The sequence below is a fragment of the Brassica napus genome, unplaced genomic scaffold (assembly GCF_020379485.1).
Source record: "Brassica napus cultivar Da-Ae unplaced genomic scaffold, Da-Ae ScsIHWf_1473;HRSCAF=2065, whole genome shotgun sequence".
Lineage (NCBI taxonomy): Eukaryota > Viridiplantae > Streptophyta > Magnoliopsida > Brassicales > Brassicaceae > Brassica > Brassica napus.
Window position 1 is genome coordinate 322,407 of NW_026014884.1, and position 14,641 is coordinate 337,047.

Genomic DNA, 14,641 nt, shown 5'->3' on the forward strand with positions numbered 1-14,641 from the left:
CTGAGCCTGAAGATCATGAAGATCAAGACTCAGATAGTCATGGTCAAGGTGTGATACAAAGCGAGGAAGAAGTCATTCAAGAAGTGGAACCAGATGAAGTAGAAGGGGAAGCAGTTCAGCCTACGGTGGTGGAGGTGGAACCAGTTCCATTAAGGAGAAGCACACGGTTGAAGAAGGATGTTTCCAACTGGGTAAACACGAGAGTGTACTACAATGCTCAGGCTGTGAAGCATCCCTCTCAGACTGTGTGTTCTTTTGCTAGTTACCCAAAGGAACATTGCGCTTTCATTACAAGCTTAGATGGAAGTAGTGTACCAAGATCATATGAAGAAGCAATGCTACATGAAGATTGGAAAGAATCAGTGGGTGATGAAGCTAATGCTATGATAAAGAATGATACTTGGTTTGAAAGTGAGTTGCCAAAAGGGAAGAAGGCTGTAACAAGCAAGTGGATATTCACTATCAAGTATCTACCTGATGGAACCATTGAGAGGAAGAAGACAAGATTGGTGGCTAGAGGATACACTCAAACATATGGGGAAGACTACATTGATACCTTTGCTCCTGTTGCCAAGCTACATACTATAAGGATTGTATTGTCTCTTGCTGTGAACCTTGAGTGGGAGCTTTGGCAGATGGATGTGAAGAATGCCTTTCTTCAAGGAGAGCTAGAGGATGAAGTATATATGCATCCACCACCAGGCCTAGAGCATCTTGTGAAACCTGGAAATGTATTGAGACTCAAGAAGGCTATCTATGGATTGAAGCAATCTCCTAGAGCATGGTACAACAAATTGAGCACTACCTTAAACGGACGGGGGTTCAAGAAGTCTGAACTAGATCACACTCTATTCACTCTCACTACACCCTCAGGTATCATTTGCCTACTTGTATATGTTGATGACATTATAATAACAGGTAGTGATAAGGCTGGTATAAAAGCCACAAAGGAGTTTTTGAAATCTGTATTTGAAATCAAAGACTTAGGAGAAATGAAATACTTCCTTGGAATTGAGTTGTGTAGATCTAAGGAAGGATTGTTCATTTCCCAAAGGAAGTATACACTTGATCTTTTGAAAGATGCAGGTATACAAGGAGATAAGACAGCAAAGATGCCCCTTGAAGATGGATACAAGATTCCACGTGAGGGGGAGGTTGAAGATAGCAAGGCCTTTCATGATCCAAAGCTATACAGGAAGCTGGTAGGGAAGCTCATCTATCTCACTATCACAAGACCAGACATATGCTTTGCTGTGAATCAAGTGAGCCAGCATATGCAAGTCCCAAAGGAACATCACTGGCGCATGGTGGAGAGACTTCTCTTGTATCTGAACGGGACATCAAGCCTTGGAGTATGGATGGGATGCAACAAGAGTACTGAAGTGGTGGGATATTGTGACGCTGATTGGGCTGGAGATAGAGCAGACAGAAGATCAACCACCGGCTATTGTACATTCATTGGAGGCAACTTGGTGACTTGGAAGAGCAAGAAGCAGAAGGTGGTATCGTGTTCAAGTGCTGAAGCTGAGTATAGAGCAATGCTGAAGCTTACAAATGAGTTGGTATGGATTAAAGGGATCTTGAAGCATTTGGAGATAGAGCAAGTGACTCCAATGACTATGCACTGTGATAATCAAGCGGCTATACACATTGCAACCAACTCAGTCTTCCATGAGAGAACCAAGCACATTGAAGTTGATTGTCACAAGGTGAGGCAGATGATTGTCTTGGGAGTAATCCTGCCATGCTATACGAGGAGTGAGGATCAACTTGCGGATGTGTTCACCAAGGCAGCAAGACAAAAGACTATGGAGTCCATTCACATCAGATTGGGACTCATAGATCTTACACCACGGAGCTGATCCCCTTAGCCATGAGCTCTTCACTCTTTTTCCCTCATCAAAGTTTTGTCCCAATGGGTTTTCTTTGGTGAGGTTTTTAATGAGGAAGATCTCATGGTTGTTCCAAGCTTAACTAAGTTACTAAGTTAAGCTTGAGGGGGAGTGTTGAAATGAGTTGAACAATATATGAGAAGATAGCTTAAGGAGTTGGGAATGAGATAATGTGAAGGCAAAGAGAAGGAAAGCTTGGGAGTGATCAGACCGTACAAGGCCGTACCGGCCGTACCATCCGTACGGTCCGGATCAATCCACCACTCGACCAAGAGGAGAAGTTACCGCGTGAAAGAAGTAAACGGCCAAAGGAGTTTTACCTTAGGGGAGATGACCGTTTGGATGGATAGAGTGACTGAGCCTTATCCACACAGGCTGGAACAGGCTGTAAAGGCAAAAGGAACCTGGTCCAAGATGCCAAAAACGTGTGACAGCTCCCATTGGATCAAGTTTGAATTAAAGCAACCTTATCCTTGACCTCACATGCTTAGTCTCTCTGAAACCCTTGTATCTGATCCTATATATTGTAAACTCTGTCTTGATTAATAAACAACACGAGTTTATGAGTATCTCTCTCTAGTTCATCATGATAATCTCATACACTTTCTCTTAAACACTCTAATCTCTCTTGAATCTCTCTTAGACTTCTCAATACCTTTCTTATTCTCTAAAATCATATCCTGAACTTGGCCCTATCTTTGCACAGCCATATGAGCACTTCTGGACACCTTTAAACACTCCTAAAGTCTTCATAGATAATCTCCGGAGGTCTTGCCCTATTCTTGCTCAAGACTCAATCTCAACTCAACACTTCACCACTCCATTTCTTTTCTTCAAGTCAACACTCCCCCTCAAGCTTGACTCTAGCTGATCCTAAGTCAAGCTTGGAACCTTGAAGAACTTCCTCATTAAAAACCTCACCAAGGAAAACCCTTTGGGACAAAACCTTGATGAGGGAAAAAGAGTAAAGCCTCCAAGGCCTAAGGATTGGCCAGTGAGTCTTTGTGCCTTACCAGCAATGTAAGGGACACAAAGACTCTGGATCATGGCCCTCATTTGATGCAAGAGAGAACCCACTCCTCTTGCTCATCATCAACACTTCTTGTACTCTTCTTTAGACAGATCTTGGTCTCTCCCCCTTTCTCACAACATGGTCTTGGTGTGATCAAGTGCTCGGACTACCAGATCTTCCTTGATAGATACAAGCTGATTCTTGGCTGCTTCTTCTTCATGAGTCACCACCATGTTACTGAAACCTTCATGACAGGATGTTTCAGACTGTAGTACCAATCACCTCACTCTAGAGGCCGCATTGGTGATTGCTTCTTTATCCTTCATTATGCTTCATAACTGATCTGCTCCTCTTCTTGAATAACCACCAAGTACTCTCAGATCATGGAAGCTTCAACACTCCCCCTCAAGCTTGAGACTCTCACAGGAACAAGCTTGGATGGATAGCTTCATGATCTGTACCATTACTCCATTGCAACACCTTCTGAACTCGCCATCTTCATGGAGTGCTTGTGGAAGCTTCAGCTACCTCTTCAGTCACCTCACACTAGAAGCCGCACTGATAGAGTCTTCATCTTCTCACAGCCAAGAGTGCTCTGAACACTCTCTTGCCTAGACACGCCACTGCCTAGACCCGGATGGCTCCTTCTTCTTCAGTTGCTTGCAATGGACCTTCTGAACCTTCTTGGTCCGACTGATAGCTCACTAAACTCCCCTCCTCAAGCTTGGATTGAGTATAGGTCCAAGCTTGCAAGTGAGCTTCAGTGAAACTACACACCAGTGGCGCATCACCACTTCTTTCTCAACTCTCCATTGCTCCACACAATGGGCACAGTCTTCCTCTTTCAACTCGGATGGATGGTGAACCAAGAACACCTCTTGTGAACCTGAAACATCACTCAAACTCCAGCAAAGATAAGACACAAGTGCATTGGGTCAACCCTTGATGCATCATCAAGTTTGAACACCAATGTCTTTAAGCAATGCAACAGATTAAACTAGACATTTTCAAGTTCTAATCTTTGCAAGCAAACTCTCTAAGCACAAGCAAGATCCCTTCAAGATTCAAGACAAGCTACTTAGGCAATTTTAATGCTCCTTAATCTGCAACTTAGACATGAATCCAATGCATCAATACAAGGCAGCAACAACACTCAATGCTTCACATTTAAACTTGGTTTCATTTCATGAAAGCAATCAGGTTTAGACATTACTACTATCATCCTAAAAGACAATCATTATGAACCAATATGCAAGCAACAACTCTCAGTCACCAAACACAACTCAATAAGTATCCTGGGACAGATTTTAAACAATTGTTTATTTAGCAATCTTAACACATCCTCAGGTTGTTCAATCACAACACCACAACACAACCTGTCAATATACTCAAGCTTTATACAAAAGGAAAGAACTTTCTTACAGCCAAGGACCTTTGTATAGATCCTTGATTCCATTGGACAGATTCTGAGTTGTTAGTGTGCACTCCAACGCCTCCATCTTCCATGGACCTTTCCTTTTGAACCACCATGTCTTAGCTCCCACCTTTCTCCATGTTGTACACGCCACACCAGTACAAGCAGCAAGCTTTCTTCTTGAGAAACTTCTTCTTGGACTTTGAATAGCAAGAACCAGGAACTGGCTTTGCTAGAGAGGGTAGCTAATCCACTCCATTGCCTTTGTTTCCTTGGATCTTCTTTCTTCAAGGGCGACATGGGATGATGAGGAACAGCACCAGACAGCTTCTGGACTCCAGGATGAACACGCCTGCCTCTTGAGGTGTTGAACAGCCGGATTGAACAGACAGCTTCTTCTTGGTTGTAATGGACATGGGAGTGAGCTCTGAGGTTTGCGGAAGCTTCAACCAGATTCAGATGAACCTGGCTCTGATACCATGTGAGATTTTCAGAGATCTCAGGTTGTGTGTGTGTATAAGCTCCAATGGAGCAAGCTGAGAAGATTAGAGTTTGTTTTAGGTGATTTTAGAGAGAGGGTTTATAAGAGTGTTTCTGTGTTTACTTAAATCAGAAACAAGAGACTTTGAGAGATTAAGAGTATAAGAAAGGGAGAGATTAAAGGGAATCTGATTCAAGAACACATTTCATTATGAAGTGGAGAGGGGAAATCCCCCAAACTCCCTTAAGGCTCAAAATCGCCTCTTACAAGCTTATTTATAAGCTTAATAGGTTTGCACAATCTGAAACCTAAATCTAATGGATAATATTAACTTGAGAGAATGGATGGTGTAGATGAGAGCTTGGTATTGCAATCTGTGTGATGTCTTGTGATTGGCTGAGGGCTGATGATATCTGATTGGCTGATTCAAACTGGTCAAAGGGAAGGCTGTTCTCCCATTGGCTCCTTATAGGCTCCCATGTATCAAGCCTTCATTCAGACCATGTTCATGGTCGTGCCCCCCTTTGGCTTTACAGCCAAGGCCAGCCTGTCCATCCTCCAAAGTAACCAATCAGCTCCATCTTTGCTCTCATTGGCCGCTTGCCTCCACAAAGGATCTTCTTGATTTCCTTTTGATGCTTCACGACCAGACTTCTTTTTATTAGCCCTAAGTATGCACAAAGTCTCCCGGACATGTTCTGATCACGCCCTAAGTTTGCACATCTTGTCCCGGACTTTGCACCACCTCAAAACATCTCAAATGGCCAAGTTGTGTATCCTTGGGTTGTCTCGGTCCGTACGGATCCGTACAGGTCCGTACCATCCGTACTGCCTCGCCCTAAGTATGCACACTTGCCCATTTGCTCCCAAACACTCTTCTAAGTCCCTCCTGGACTTGGCCCTATCTTTGCACAGCCATATGAGCACTTCTGGACACCTTTAAACACTCCTAAAGTCTTCATAGATAATCTCCGGAGGTCTTGCCCTATTCTTGCTCAAGACTCAATCTCAACTCAACACTTCACCACTCCATTTCTTTTCTTCAAGTCAACACTCAAATGGTGATCGTCCTTGAAGAATCAGAGTTGGTGTCCTGTTGATGAGATAACAAGCCGTAGCAACTGCATCACTCCAAAACTTCTTAGGCACGTTAGATTGAAAAATCATAGACCTGGCTACTTCCATCAAATGCCTGTTCTTCCTCTCAGCCACACCATTCTGTTGTGGGGTATAGGGACAGCTTGTCTGATGAAGGATTCCATGCTGAGATAGGTGTAGTTTGAATGCTTGTCCTGTGTACTCTCCTCCATTATCTGACCTAAAAATCTTTATCTTGGCATTGTAATGGTTAGTCACATAGGTTTGAAAGTTTTTAAATGCATCAAGTACCCTATCTTTGGTTGGAATTAAGGTTAACCAGGTGTATTTGGACTTTTCATCAATGAAAGTTACATAGTACTTATGGCTATCTCTAGACAGGCAAGGTGCAGTCCAAACATCAGAATGAATGAGATCAAAACATTTTTCATAAACAGTAGTGGACTTGGTAAAGACAGTTCTACAATGCTTGCCTAAAATGCAAGCTTCACACTCATTATTCTCAAAGGAAACACCTGGCAACATCAGTTTTAAAGCCTTATTATGAGGGTGTCCTAATCTAGCATGCCACAATGCATTTTTACTTAAACTAGAACCAGAAACAGAAGTAAACGAGCAGCTATATCTAGAAACAGGAGTGAGATCTTCAAGTAAATATAGTTCTCCTTTAGTCACTCCCTTTCCAATCATCTTGCTGCTTTTAATATCCTGAAACTTCACATCATTAGGACTGAATATAACATTGCATTGTAAATCAGTAGCACATTTCTTAACAGATAACAAGTTTGAAGTAAATTCAGGCATATAAAAAGCTTTAGTTTCCTTATCAAACAGTTTAAGACTTCCTATTCCTCTAATAGGAATCTTATCTCCATTAGCAATCATCACATTTCCATTCATTGGTACAATGTTTTTAATCAAACTAGTATCACTTATCATATGATGAGATGCTCCTGAATCAATCACTAATGGCTTAATGTCATGAGAACTAGCAATATGTGCAAGGATACTAGATGGTTTGAATGTATGATCATTTCTAGCAAAGTTTGCAATCCTAGATTGATTTACCATTTCTATCAAGCTCTCATGCATCCTATCAGTTCTAGTTAGATTCTTATAGTTCTCTACTACACTAGCACCAAATGAATACCCAAATGTGTTACCATTCTCCTTGAACAACTTAATGAGAGCATCAAGGTCGGATCTCCTTAGATACTCTTGATCATTGTTCCCACGGTTGCTTGGTGCTCCAGTGTAGGCTACAAGAGACTTCCCATCACCTGCCTCACGCCCATCTATCTCCTTTCCTTTGCTTGTACCAACACCACTTGTACCATCCGAGACATTAGCCCTTGCCTCACGATCCTTCATGAACTTAGCCGGCTTGAGGTGAGGGTGGAGTATCCAGCATTGGCTCTTCTTGTGACCATGCTTCTTGCAGTGATCACAACTCCCATTGAACCTCCTCTCCTCAAACTTCCCATGCGCAGCCTTGTTTGCTTGTGGAGCTTCACTCCCCTCCTCTTGAGTTGCTTGACTTGCAAGGGAAAGATCTCCTTTCTTCCCAAACAGCCCAATGGAGCCTTGCTCCTTCTGAATCCGTGCACACACATCCTCAAGGTCAGGTAGAGTATCCTCCCTAAGTAAGTGCTGGATGAGACCGTTGTACGCCGGGTTTAGGGTGAGGAGTAACCCAAAGACCTTATCTTGCTCTCTCCTCTTGTTAAGCTCATCAGCATCCGTTGTGCTTGGCCTAAGCATCTCCGTCTCGGACCAGAGGCTTCTGAATCTTCCTAGATGCTTAGTGAACTCCATGTCTTCTTGTACAAGGTTGTTGATAGCTTGCTTCACCTCAAACACTCGGCTTAGGTTTGAAGTGTTGCCATACACCTTCTTCAAAGTATCCCACAGCTCTTTAGCAGACTCACAGTAGCTGTATGCATCCAGAATAGCCGGCTCAAGGGACGCATGGAGCACAGACATCACCAACATGTCCTCTTGATGTCACTTCTCTTCTGCCTTGCTTGCGGCTTCATCTTCAGCCTCTCCTTGAGTGATGAGCTTTGGAGCTTCTCCTGGCGTGATGTGTTTCCAAAGCCCCTTGCTTCCCACTGTGGTTCTCACCATCCGAGACCACACCAAGTAGTTGTTTCCCTTGAAACACACCGCCACTTTCATGTTCATGTTCATCCCACTCTCCATGTTGAATGTAGAACCCTTTAGACTTCAATAACTTTCTCTTGAGGTAACTTGTCTTGAGCGAACACCACACAGCTTCAATAACACCTCACACAACCAATAGAACTCAGAAAGACTACCCAGAACCGCTTAAGAACACACGAACACCAAACTGTCTCTTCAAAGCTTCAATCTTGAATCTTTAAAGAACTCAACGAAACCAAGTTTCCTATGAACCTGGCTCTGATACCATATCACTTTTAGGATTGAGTAGAGTAATCTGAGTAAATAAGAAAGACTAGAAGTGATTTAGAAGAGATTTGAGTATGAAATGAGATTAGGAGTCTAGGATCGAATCATGTTGAGAGTAAAGACTAAGAGAGACTCATAACTTTCTTAATAATATTAATGAGTGAGGTTACATATTTATAAGAGGAACACAAGGGTTTACAAGAGGGGAAATGAGCACTATTGAGCCGTGTGTAGTCAAGGCAATGGATTCAAATCAACCACTAGGATGCATCACACGCTTATGGCATCTTGGACTAAAGGTGCTTTAGCTTTCCAGCCTGTTCCAGCCTGGCACCGCGTCCCCTTATCCTTTCAACGGTCTGATCCTCTCCCTAAGCTACCCAAGTCACTCCTCCTTAGTTACCGTCTCACTTGGATAAGGTATGGTAAGTTTTGGTTGAGGTTTGGATGGTACGGACTTGTACGGCCTTGTACGGCCTACCGTACCATACTCTCCCAAACTTCCCTAAGTACTTCATCTCCTCTTCTCTTCAACTCCTTATCTCTTCATCTCCATATACTCAGCTCATTTCAACATAGAGGTTATTTAGGACGAGTTTAGCTAAGAGTTTAGTGTATGATCATGATTGAGAGCCTTTGAGTCTAAGAGATTGTTTTAGTGTCAAGAACTGTCTGATTATCATTAATGAAGAGTTTACAAATATATAGGAGAAGATACAAGGGTTTTCCTAAAGGTAAAGTAAGCAAAGCATGTGAAGTCAAGGAAGAGCTAGGCGCCGGTTTCAAACTAAGCCAATGGGAGACTCCACATGTGTGGGATGAATGGATAAGGTTGCTTTTCCTTTCCAGCTGCATACAGCCTGTCAAGCCGCGGTCTTATCCTTCTCTCAACGGTCTGATCAAGTGCTGGTAACTCTCCATAGTTACCATCACCCTTTTCACAAGTAACCATCCTGAATAGTGAAGAGTATTACCCAAGACTTGTACGGCCACTCCTCATGTACGGCCTGTACTGATTGTACGGACTAAGCCTCCTCAATCCCTTTCTTCCTAATGCTTCACCACTTCATACTCTCTCCTCATATACATTACTCAACACTTCATCTCATGATCTCATCTCAAAGTGATCTCATCTCAACACTCCCCCTCAAGCTTAGCTTTGTGAAAGTCTAAGCTTGGATAGCCATGAGATCTTCCTCATTAAAAACCTCACCAAAGAAAACCCATTGGGACAAAACTTTGGTAAGGGAAAAAGAGTAAAGACCTCATAGCCAAGGGGCTTAGCTCCTTCTCGTGAGATCAATGAGTCCTAGCCGGCTATGAATGGACTCTATTGTCTTCTGTCTTGCTGCCTTTGTGAACACATCTGCTAGCTGATCTTCACTTCTCGTGTAACATGGTAAGATGACTCCAAGGAGAATCATTTGCCTCACCTTGTGACAATCTACTTCAATGTGCTTGGTTCTCTCATGGAAGACTGAGTTGGTGGCAATGTGTATAGCAGCCTGGTTGTCACAATGCATGGTCATTGGAGTGGATTGAATAATCTCCAAGTGCTTCAGTATCCCTTTGATCCATACAAGCTCATTAGTCAGCTTCAGCATGGCTCGGTATTCAGCTTCAGCACTTGAGCATGAGACCACCTTCTGCTTCTTACTCTTCCAAGTTACTAAGTTCCCTCCAATGAATGTGCAGTAGCCGGTTGTGGACCTTCTATCTGCTCTATCTCCTGCCCAATCTGCATCACAGTAGCCTACAACTTCTGTACTCCCATTACACCCCATCCACACTCCTTGATCCGCTGAGCCATTAAGATACATCAAGATCCGGTTCACCATTCCCCAATGATGTTCTTTTGGAACTTGCATATGCTGACTCACCTGGTTCACAGCAAAACAAATATCAGGACGTGTGATGGTTAGGTATATGAGCTTACCCACTAGCTTTCTATAAAGCTTTGCATCCTTGAATGGTGGACTGTCTTCAATCTCCCCCTCACGTGGAACCTTGTATCCATCTTCCAAGGGAGTCTTGGCCGTCTTTCCATCAAGCTTACCTGCATCTTTCAACAGATCAAGTGTATACTTTCTTTGGGATAGAAACAAACCTTCCTTGGATCTACATATCTCAATCCCAAGGAAGTATTTCATCTCTCCCAAGTCTTTAATCTCAAAAACAGATTTAAGAAAGTCTTTAGTGGCTTGTATCTCTTCTTTATCACTACCTGTTATAATGATGTCATCTACATACACAAGTAGAACGACAATACCTGAAGGTGTGTTGAGTGTAAAGAGAGTATGATCAAGCTCTGACTTCCTAAAGCCTCTTCCATTCAGAGTTGTGCTCAACTTGTTGTACCATGCCCGTGGTGATTGTTTTAGACCATAGATAGCTTTCTTTAGTCTGAGAACATTCCCTTTCTTCACCAAGTGCTCTAGACCAGGAGGAGGTAACATATACACTTCATCTTCTAGTTCTCCTTGTAGGAATGCATTCTTTACATCCATTTGCCACAAGCCCCACTCAAGATTCACCGCAAGTGATAGGACAATCCTGATGGTATGTAGCTTAGCAACTGGCGCAAATGTGTCTATATAATCCTCTCCATATGTTTGAGTGAATCCTCTTGCAACCAAACGAGTCTTCTTTCTATCAATCTGTCCATTTGCTTGGTACTTGATTGTAAAGATCCATCTACTAGACACTGCTCTCTTTCCTTTAGGTAACTCACTCTCATACCAAGTGTCATTCTTGATCATTGCATTGGATTCAGCTCCTACTGATTCCCTCCACTCCTTGTCCTTCATGGCTTCCTCATATGACTTTGGTACATGGCTCTCATCTAAGCTTACCATAAAGGCACAATGTTCTTCTGGATAATGAGCAAAGGAACACACAGCTTGAGAGGGATGTTCCACAGCCTGGGCATTGTAGTACACTCTCGTGTTTACCCAGTTGGAACTATCCTTTCTCACTCTGGTGCTTCTTCTCAATGGCTGCACCGCCGGCTCTGGTTCAGGTTCAGTTGTAGTTGCATTAGTTTCCTCCTCTTGATCTTGGCTTGGTACCTCCCTATCTTCCTGCATCATACTTTGATCATGATCACCTGAGCCTTCTTGATCATGGCTTTCAACATGTACTTCAGCTGGTTCAGGTGTGTTTTCCCCCCCATGATCTACATTTGATGCCTCGGTAGGTTGTGTGGTTGTTGTACTGCGTCTCTCCTTCGGATCCTGGGTAGTATGTATCCCAAGCCCCTCTAGAATACTTCTAAGGCTGGCCGCTCTATCTGACTCTCTTGTCAACTCTAGCAGCTCATCTTGATTCTTTTCCTCATAGAACCCCTTAGCTTCAATGAACTTTACATCTCTAGAGACTAGAACTCTTCGAGTAGTAGGATCATAGCACTTGTAACCCTTTTGAGTAGTAGAGTAGCCAACAAACATAGCTCTTGTGCTGGTTGCTTCAAGCTTGTTTCTCAACTCTTTTGGCCTAAGGACAAAGCATAGACATCCAAAGATTCGCATATGCTCCAATGATGGCTTGTACTTGTTCAAGGCTTCAAAAGGAGACTGATCATGTAGAATCTTAGTTGGGATCCGGTTGATTAGATAACAAGATGTAGCCACAGCATCACTCCAAAACCTCTTAGGAACATTTGCTTGAAACATCATTGACCTTGCCACCTCCATGAGATGCCTATTCTTTCTCTCAGCCACTCCATTTTGCTGAGGAGTATAAGGACAACTCGTTTGGTGTAGTATCCCATGTTGTGCTAGATGTTGCTTGAAGGCTTGACCAGTGTATTCCCCACCATTATCTGATCTCAAAATTTTAATCTTGGCATTGTAATGGTTAGTCACATAGTTATGAAAATTCTTAAAAGCTTCAAGCACCCTATCTTTGGTTTGAATAAGTGTTATCCAGGTGTATTTCGATTTTTCATCTATGAATGTGACAAAGTATTTAAAACTATCCCTAGACAAGCAAGGAGCAGTCCAAACATCAGAGTGAATTAGATCAAAGCATTTGTCATAAACAGTAGATGAAATGGGAAACACAGTTTTACAATGCTTGCCTAAAATGCAAGCTTCACAATCCTTATTTTCAAATACCACACCTGGTAACATTAAGTTTAAAGCCCTAACATGGGGATGACCTAGTCTAGCATGCCACAATGCATTTTTATTCATCATAGAAGCAGAAGTAAATGAGCATAAGTAATCAGAAACAGGAGCTAGTTCTTCAAGTAAATATAAATCTCCCTTGGTAACTCCTTTTCCAATCAATTGGCTGCTCTCAATATCCTGAAACTTCACATCATTAGGACTAAATATAACATTGCAATTAAGATCTGTAGTACACTTCTTTACAGATAATAGATTTGATGTGAAGTCAGGCATATAAAATGCTTTAGAGTCTTTATCAAACAATTTTAGCTTGCCAATTCCTCTAATTGGGATTTTATCTCCATTTGCAATCATGACATGTCCATTTGTAGGTTCAATGTCTCTAATCAAACTAGTATCACTAATCATATGATGAGAAGCTCCTGAATCAACTACCAATGGTTTAAACAGATTGTGTGCAATATGAGACTGTCCTAGTATGCTAGTAGGTTTATAAGCAATGCTTGAATGATCAGGTTCTCTAGCAATACTACACGATTCATATGATGCACCAAAGGAGTAACCAAGAGTACCAAGTGTGTTACCATTCTCCTTTAGCATTTTGATGAGGGAGTCAATGTCTGATCTCCTTAGGTACTCGTTCTCACGGTTGTTCTGAAGGCTTGGCTGAGGTGTGTAAGTCACCAGGGCCTTGCTATCTCCAGGCTCACGTGTCCCGCCCTCTCCAGCTTGGCCTGAGCTCCCAGCAACACTTGAACTTCCCGGCTCACTTCCAGCATACGAGACATTGGCTCTCCCATCTTTTTCTCTTGAGAACTTGGCCGGCTTCAGATGAGGATGCAAGATCCAGCACTGGTTCTTCTTGTGACCTTGTCTCTTGCAATGATCACAATTTCCCGTGAACTTCTTTGCATCATACTGGTTAGAGCTTGCACGGTTTGCTTGCGGAACCTCAGCTTGGTTTGCAAGTGTGATCTCTCCTTTTCCTCCAAAGAGACCAATAGAACCTTCCTCCTTCTGAACTTGTGCACACACGTCCTCAAGGTCAGGTAACTTCCCGGACCTCAGGATGTGTTTGATGAGGCTGTTGTAGCTTGGATTCAACGTGAGTAGCAACCCAAACACCTTGTCTTGCTCACGTCTCTCAGCCAGCTCATCTAGGTTGGTTGTGCCTGGCCTCAGCATCTCCAGTTCAGACCACAAGGCTCTGAACCTCCCAAGGTGCTTAGTAAACTCCATGTCCTCCTGTGTCAAGCTGTTGATAGCACGTTTCACTTCAAACACACGGCTCAAGTTTGAGATGTTACCATAAACCTTCTTTAGCGTGTCCCAAAGATCCTTTGCTGTCTCACAGTAGCTGTATGCCTCCAGGATAGACACTTCAAGAGACCGTTGGAGTATGGACATCACCAGCTGATCATCTTGCTCCCACTTCTCTTCATCGCACTCGACGATCTCCTTGTCGCCTTCATAAGTAATGAGCTTTGGGGCTTCACTCTGTGTGATGTGTCCCCATAAACCCTTACTCCCCACTGCTGTCTTCACCAAACGAGACCACAAAAGGTAGTTACCCCCCTTGAGAGTAACCGGAACCACTGCCTTGTTGCTTTCCATTTCAGAATCACTCGGATGAAAGCTAAGCGGCTGATGTGTTCTTGAGTGTTCTAGTACTCAAACCCAGATTATGATGAACCTGGCTCTGATACCATATAAGTTTTAGAGAATCTGAGTTTGATATAAGGAAAGAAAGAGATTAGAAAGAGTCTAGAGTTTATTTAGGACGAGTTTAGCTAAGAGTTTAGTGTATGATCATGATTGAGAGCCTTTGAGTCTAAGAGATTGTTTTAGTGTCAAGAACTGTCAGATTATCATTAATGAAGAGTTTACAAATATATAGGAGAAGATACAAGGGTTTTCCTAAAGGTAAAGTAAGCAAAGCATGTGAAGTCAAGGAAGAGCTAGGTGCCGGTTTCAAACTAAGCCAATGGGAGACTCCACATGTGTGGGATGAATGGATAAGGTTGCTGTTGAGATGAGTTGAGACATGTGAAGTAAAGACACAAAGGAGTTGAGAGTGAGCTGCCTAAGGGAAAGAGGGCTGTATCTAGTAGATGGATCTTCACAATCAAGTATCTAGCAAATGGACAGATTGATAGGAAGAAGACCAGATTGGTTGCAAGAGGA

The 14,641-nt window shown here is 42.8% G+C and overlaps 1 pseudogene; it reads left to right on the forward strand.

Annotated features, from left to right (window-relative positions):
* Nucleotides 1-604: 604 nt before the first annotated feature.
* Nucleotides 605-1,847, forward strand: LOC125597500 (annotated as a pseudogene).
* The last annotated feature ends 12,794 nt before the right edge of the window (nt 1,848-14,641 follow it).